Raw genomic sequence first — 8638 nt, 5'->3', positions numbered from 1 at the left:
AGGTGAAGCAACTGTGGGCAATGTCGTCGGATGGAGTGGACAGGGCAACCGCAAGGATTTTGTTGGAGGGATCCGTTGCCATCCTGCACCTCCATGACTTCCTGACGTTGAAGCCCAATGAGTGGCTTAGTGGGGAGGTATGTTAAGGTCCCCCACATGTTATGGTTGAATTGTATGAAATTTCCATGCGTGCAGTTGGTATAAAGTACAATTAGATTTGTTGCCTGAGCTGACTGTATTGCCTGGGCATCATGTTAACTTTGACCAACCATATGCCATTCTGCTTTAGGTAATTGACTTCTACCTCCAACTGAAGAGGGTTGACCTTCAAGTGGAGGGGGACGTTTTTATTGTGGATCACTTTGTGGCAGGGATAATCCTGCATGGGGATAAGGTGGCGATGCGCAAGAACACCTTGTCAAAGGTAAAGGCATGTCCGCAGAGTTGCTTTTGTGTCATGTTTCTAAATAAGAGGCTAGACTGGTCAATGTAGGGAGTACTGCCACCTTCCTGACAAAATATTGCCTGCCACATCGTATAAATGTATCTTCACTCCTATTCCTGTAGACCAGTCTGGAGCAGCACAGTTGCTTGATTGGAGTTTGCAACGTGGGAAACTACCACTGGATACTCTTGGTAAGCTCCACAAGATTTACCATTTTAGTTAGAGATTACACAGTACTATTCTTGAATATGTTATGTTTGAGGCCATTTTGATATACTGACTTGGAATTACCGCTTGTGTTTGTTTAGTATGTCAATCGCAGGACCCACTCTGCCATTGTCCTGGACCCTACTGGTTCCCCTAACACAGAGAGCCATATGAGCGAGAACCTGGTGAAGCACATCAGGTATGGTCAATCTAGTGGTGTAAAAATAGTTTTAGGGGTATCTGTACTTTACATTGCTATTGATATTGATATTTTTTTTTACCCCTTTTACTTTACTACATTCCTAAAGATATGTCGTTTTTACTCCATACATTTTCCCTGACACCAAAACTACTCGTTACATTTTGAATGCTTAGCAGGACATAAATTGTCCCATTCAAACATCCCTACTGCCTCTGATCTGGCGGACTCACTACACACATGCTGTGTTTGTAAATTATGTCTGAGTGTTGGCGTGTGCTTCTTGCTCTGTAAATTCAAACAAACTAGAAAATCTTGCCTTCTGGTTTGCTGACATAAGGAAATCGAAATGATTTATCCTTGAACTTTTCAGTTTTTTAAGTATATTTAACCAATTAAATTTGCCTTTGATACTTAAGTACATTTAAAACCAAACACTTTTCGACTTTTACTCAAGTGGTATTTTACTGGGTGACTTTCACTTTTACTCAAGTGGTATTTTACTGGGTGACTTTCACTTTTACTTCAGTCATTTTATATGAAGTTCTTTACTTTTACTCAAATATGACAATTGGATACTGTGGTGGAAATTCTAAATACTATCAAATGAGGAGAGACACACTTATCACACAAGTGTGAGTTATACTTAAACTACACTACCGTTCCAAAGTTTGGGGTCACATAAATGTCATTGTTTTTTAAAGAAAATAATTGTCCAATTAAAATAACATTTATCAGAAATACATTGTTAATGTTGTAAATAACTTTTGGAAACAGCAGATTTTGTATGAAATATCTACAGAGGCTCTTTATCAGCAACCATCACTCCTGTGTTCCAATGGCACTTTGTGTTACCTAATACAAGTTTATAATTTTAAAAGGCTATTTGATTAAAGAAGCTATAAAACTGTCCTCCTTTAGACTAGTTGAGTATCAGGAGCATTAGCCTTTGTGGGTTCGATTACAGGTAGAAAATGGCCAGAAACAAAGCACTTTCTACAGAAACTCCTCAGTCTATACTTGTTCTGAGAAATGAAGGCTATTCCATGCGAAAAATTGACAAACTGAAGATCTCGTCCAACGCTGTGTACTACTCCCTTCGCAGAACAGCGCAAACTGTCTCTAACCAGAATAGAAAGAGGAGTGGGAGGCCCCGGTGCACAACTGAGCAAGAGGACAAGTACATTGTTTCTCAAACTAGACACTAGACGCCTCACAAGTCCTCAGCTTGCAGCTTCATTAAATAGTACCCGCAAAACACCAGTCTCAACAGTGAAGAGGGGACTCCGGGATGCTGGCCTAGGCAGAGTTGGAAAGAAAATGCCATATCTCAGAAAGGCCAATAAAAATAAAAGATTAAGATGGTAAAAAGATCATTTTAATAATTGTATTTATTTTACCTTTATTTAACCAGGTATGCTAGCTGAGAAGTTTTGCAACTGCGACCTGGCCAAGAGAAATCAAAGCAGTTCCACACATAAAACAACAGTTACACATGGAATAAAAAAACATACTGTAGAAAAAGTCTATATACAGTGTGCAAATGAGGTAGGATAAGGGAGGTAAGGCAATAAATAGGCCATGGTGGCAAAGTAATTACAATACAGCAATTTAACACTGGAATAGTAGATGTGCAAGTAGAGATACTGGGGTGCAAAGGAGCAAGATAAATAAATACAGTATGGGGATGGGCTATGTACAGGTGCAGTGATCTGTGAGCTGCTCTGACAGCTGGTGCTTAAAGTTAGTGAGGGAGATAAGAGTCTCCAGCATCAGTGATTTTTTTTTGCAGTACGTTCCAGTCATTGGCAGCAGAGAACTGGAAGGAAACGCGGCCAAAGGAATAAGTGGCTTTGGGAGTGACCAGTGAGATTTACCTGCTGGAGTGCGTGCTGTGGGTGCTGCTATGGTGACCAGTGAGCTGAGATAAGGCGGGGCTTTACCTAGCAGAGACTTTTAGATGACCTGGAGCCAGTGGGTCTGGCGACGAGTATGATGCGAGGGCCAGCCAACAAGGGTATACAGGTCGCAGTGGTGGGTAGTATATGGGGCGTTGGTGATAAAACAGATGGCACGGTGATTGACTATATCCTATTTGTTGAGTAGAGTGTTGGATGCTATTTTGTAAATGACATCGCCAAAGTCGAGGATCGGTAGGATGGTGAGTGTTACAAGGGTATGTTTGGCAGCATGAGTGAAGGATGCAATGTTCATATATGGAAGCAATGTTTCCTTCTTACCTCCTTTGCCATATTCCTTGCTGATATTCTGCATTGCAATGGGGACATGTGAAAGACAAGCCTGACTTCTCCCCTCTCTGGGCCAAAGGTGACTGAGGCCCATATGATGGAGGCAGTGCAGCTGCCAACACCAAAGTCGGAAAGAAGATATTCTAATGACGAGTTCAACAGTTCAATTATATAAGCATGTTCTGCAGATAAGGCATCTTAATTATCTATGTTACTTAGCTAATTCTGATTTCTCCACCCCAGTACTATTCCACCACTGAGTACATCTATTGTATGGTCAGGCAAAACTATTGTTTGACCATTTCTCCAATATCCGCCATACAAGTTAAATTGAGCTGTCCATGTTGAGACTACTTTAACATTTATGGTCCGGTTGCATATTGACTTAATTAGCCTATGTGTTCATGTTATGAATGTTGTATGGTATGAACACAATTATAAAGCATTATTGATTTCAGTTAAGGCATCCCATTTTCATTCATGAGCAGCCATTCATGTGTTATGCAGTTGTATGAATGTTTTTGGAAGTATAACAGTGAGAGAATGTCATGGGCTATGTACAAACAATTCATGTTTTCCTCCCCAAACAGATACTGGTTTGATGAACGAACCCGCAGAACTGGGACAGAATCTGTTTTCAGCAATGTTCCCTGGCAGGCGACAACAATACCACACACCAAGCAGAGCGACGGCTACAATTGTGGAGTTTATGTGCTGCTGGTGAGTTCATATGCTAAATAGTTCCCAGGATAAATCAGTAGGCAAATTTGTTATCTTAGAAATCTGTGCATAACCCTTAATGGTAGGCCACCCAAAAGTGGTTCAAAAGCAAATGCACCCAATGTTCACATTAACAGATCTTTGAGGGTTTAGCCAAAGTCATTCCATTGAAAGGATTAGATTAGCATAACAAGTTAGTATAAATTTCCCACCTGTCATGTGCATGCCTAAGAAAATGGTCTGAAATGGGAAGGGAACCATGTGCATGTGTTCAAGAAGAAACAGTTTTTTTCTGTTGCTAACCAATGTGCTATGGTGTCCACTAATGAATATGACCCAGGTCAATAGAGAACTTGGTTGCTATGTGACAAACACTAAATTAAATGTTGGTGTAATATCATCAAATCATCACCAGTGTGCTGCCTTGATTTCATGATTACAGCAACAAAGGTTTTCCAAAGTGTAAGATTAACACAATGAATCAGATGATTTATTGTTAGGATGACAAGGCAGTTGGAGGCCTGCTTTCACACGATCTTATAATTCCCAATGGCCCTATAGAAGGTAGACATATTTATCCCATTGTCTGTCCTTTATGTACTACCTAGATGGCCAGAGAGTTAATGCAGAGGGAGAAGGCACTACGTGACCCAACTGTCCCAATGCATGTTAACATCGGTGGTGCCAGAATGGAGGTGGCCAAAGAGATCCTGGACAAAGGTGAGATTGTCTATCACTTTTTTACAATCGGACAATGTAAAGTTGAAGACTTGTAGCCTAGTCTACATCATACACTGCTCCTTGTGTCAGTACCGTGTGATGGGAAATAAGGTGATTGAGGCCAGCAGCCAAGACCAAGTCACTGCTGCATTATCTAATTTACTGTTGCTACATTGTCCTGGCCCCACTTTAATAGACTATTAATAATGTTGGATAGCACTATTGTTTTACCTGACATGTTTGAGCTTGGCAACATTTTGTTGTAGTTTCAGCCTACATGGATGTCAAAGTAGCTGACCGAATACATTATAATTCCTCATTAGTCTATAACCTAACATAACCTCCCCATGTTTGATTGTAGGGAGGTTGTCATTTTCTTGTAAATTATTTGGTTGTTGGTAAACAAAGACCCCACTGCTGAAAGAGGCAAAGGCCAACTAAACTTCTCAAATCCACGTAAACATTTTTGTATCTTTTAGAAGAAATAACTAATTTATTTCAGAAAATTGTAAGGGTGACCATATATTTGGCAATAACTGTATGTAGTATATTATCCTAAGGCAATATGTGATATAGCTGACATGTTTCCTTTTTTCTTTCAGAACTTGACAGGAAACTCTACTGCAGTTTCTGTGCAACAGATGAGGGGGGAGACTGGGTGAGAATAATTGTACACAGCAATTGCTGTGGTCTTTCTTTTACTGTGGTCTAAGGGGGTGTTGAGTTTTGTAGTAAATATATGTTCATAACCTTAAAGGGATGGATAAGTAATTTCACTCATTTAAACGTTTTATTACATTTAAAGCAGACTTCAATTTTTTTTAACAAGTCACTGCCAACAAATGCTAATTGTAATTTCTTCACCTAACTGTCAATTTCCCCTCTTCGCCACATTAATGGCTCCATCATCTCTTGAATGGATTGTCGGTCAATGATTTCATCTAGAATTGAATGGCAGTGGTTAGTTAAACAAACCAAATCGTGGATTGCTGAGCTATCCTTTCAGCTGTGACATCATATGATGGAATCAATGGCCTAATTGACTTGTACTTTCACAGATGGAATGCTCCACATGCTCCAGTTGGTACCACACCTCCTGTGCTGGGGTATCCATCAGCATTTACCATCGACACATGGAGAATCCTGCCTTACAATGGATATGCCCACCCTGCCACAATTGAAAACCTGCACACCAAGGCTACTATTGGGTTGATACTGTGTCAAATCTATATATTGTCCAGAGGTGTAAATGATTTACAACTTCAGTAGATGGTATATTTTAGGGATGTCCCCAACGGGAAAAAATCTGTGTTGACTTAGTCTTCCTGTTCTTTCCACCAATCGATTGGTCTAAATGTTAAAATGTATTTTTCCATATATAGACACACACCCTATGTGTTTGAAGAAACCCACTAAATATGCACTGAGCTTGTCTGATGCTTAAGCACACTGTTTGATGAATTCATTTTGCTGTTGCATGCTCCATGCTCCATGTCCGGCAGGATCTCCAGCGCCTTCTGGAGCGATTTCCATCGCTCCACCACTCCACCAACACCTCCTGGTGTTTATCCAACTTTTATCGCCACTTTATCTGGGATTACAGCATCCTTGCCGGCCGCTGACCGGGCATTCCGGGACCTGAAATAGCGCTTCACCACAGCTCTGATCTTGGTTGATCCGGACCCTTCCTGTCAGTTTGTGGTGGATGCTAATGCTTCGGAGTGGGGACTGTTCTGTCGCAACGTTCTGCCCTGGATTGGAAGTTGCATCCCTGCACCGCATTCTCCCACCGCCTCAACGCCACAGAGGAATTATGGCAATGGAGGCACTGGCTTGAAGGGGCGGAGCATCTGTTCATTGTGTGTACAGACCACAAAAATCTATAGTATCTCCACTCCGCCAATCGCCTCAACTCCAGGCAAGCGAAATGGGGTCTGTTTACCCAGTTCAACTTTTCCCCCTTCTACCGGCCTAAGAACGTCAAGCCGAATGTTTTTTCTCACCGCTATAACCTCACTGCTACCACCCCGGAGCCCAACAAGACAACCCTTCCTACCTCTTGCCTGGCGACGCCACTCAGCTGGGGTATAGGGGAACAGGTCCTAGCCAAAACCTGGGGGGGGGTCAAGAACCAGATGTTCGTGTCTAACGCTTTCCGCTCCGCGGTCTTGAGTGGGCCAATTCCTCCAGGCTAGCCTGTCACCCCCACAACCCCTGGTCCAACATATCCCTGGATTTTGTCAGCCTCCGCTCTTCCCCGAGCAGGATGAAGAAGTTGGCATACCTTCTGCCGAGAGGTTTGTCCGCAGCTGTAGTTTTACCTGGAGGAGAGCCCGATTGGCCCTCAATACCCCCTCAAGGTATCGAAGACAAGAGGATCGCTATCGGACCCCAGCTCCCCAGTATCGGCTAGGGCAGAAGGTATGGTTGTCCAACCGGGATCTGCCACTCCGGGTGGATCTCCCAAACTCTCCCCCCAGGTTATTGGCCCATTTCCCATCTCCAAGATTATTAGGTCCTCTGCTGTTCATCTTCTGTTGCTCCGTACTCTTCGTATATATCCCACCATTAATGTTTCCAGAGTTAAACTCATATGTCACAGTTCTTTGTCTCCTGTTTCTGACCTCTGCCTACCCAAAACCTGACCCAAAACCTGAGCCTGCCTGCCGTCCGGTACCGTTGCCACACCTCTGGTTACTGACCGCTGCCTGCCTTGTACTGTCAAATCAAATTGTATTAGTCACATGCGCTGAATACAACAGGTATAGATAGACCTTACAGTGAAATGCTTACTTACGGCCCCTAACCAACTGTGCAGTTAAAAAAAATACATAAGAATAATAGATAAAAGTAACAAGTAATTAAAGAGCAGCATTAAAAAATAACAATATATACAGGGGGGTGCCGGTACAGAGTCAATGTGCGGGGGCACCGGTTAGTTGAGGTAGTATGTTCATGTAGGTAGAGTTAACTTAAGTTACTATTGCTTGCCCCTGTTTGAGTATTAAACTATTGTTTCTTCGACATGGTCTGCATCTGGGTCTTACCTTCACACCTGATAATTTTGCACATGCTAGTTTAATTTCGATTTAAAAAAACAAGCTATGTTTTTTTGTTGTTGTGACAATTGGTAGCCAGCAGGAAGCCTACATAGCTACAGTAGGTATTTTCCTTTCTGCAACTTCTACAGAGAACGTTAACCATTATATTGATGAAAAGGAATTTGGACACAAAGTTGTTGTTTACCATCAGTGCCATTAAAAAGCCTTAATTACCATAATGGTATAAAGTAATTGACTCATGATTAATGTATTGGAAGACTGTACTAAATGTCTTGATGATGATGCAGCCCAGCCTCACATTCAATTCGCGCATATATGTACATAATGTATTTCAGCAGATTTCGTGCGTTTTTGTGCATTTTTGGGGTGGTTCAATTCGTTTGAAAATACACTAATTTCTGTGCTACTTAATTCGTGCGAAAAGACACGAATTTAACCAGTAGGCGACACTCAAGCCGTTGCAACAACCATAGACACGATCGCCTGTATTTATTTATTTTACGTTATGAATATATAGATTTTTTCTTTTTTTAACCATATAACCATAAGAGGTTATATATATATATATTGTCTTTTTTTAATCCCTATTAAAACATTGTGGTTTTATGCCTATATGTACTGTTTTCGATTTTTCTGAACAGACTTTTCAGTATAGAATGAATGTAAGCAATGCATGATGGTTAATGGTGTTTTATTCTGTTGTAGTTCCATGTATTTCTTAAAAAATAAACGTGTAAACCATTTTTATTGACCAGAATGTAACTGAAAATACAATGGCAGCCTTGCTGTATAACATTTGGGGAAACGTATGCAGTCATTGTAGTCTTACATTTTGTTGGCCAACCAAAATTACCAAAACGTTAACCCGTAATAAGGCTAGGGTGGCTGAGTGTAAATACATGGCTCTGAGTGTAAGCACCTTTTCACTAGAAACGTTCTTGTGTTCAAATTACCGTCAGTGCGAAATAGCTAGAAAGCTTTCATATTTCCACTTGGCTGCACCTACGGTTACGATAACGATAAATCAAGTGCAATA

Source organism: Salvelinus alpinus, chromosome 36, assembly GCF_045679555.1.
Source record: "Salvelinus alpinus chromosome 36, SLU_Salpinus.1, whole genome shotgun sequence".
NCBI classification, from domain to species: Eukaryota; Metazoa; Chordata; class Actinopteri; order Salmoniformes; family Salmonidae; genus Salvelinus; species Salvelinus alpinus.
The sequence above is the reverse complement of the archived record's forward strand: the minus strand, read 5'-3'. Positions refer to the sequence as shown.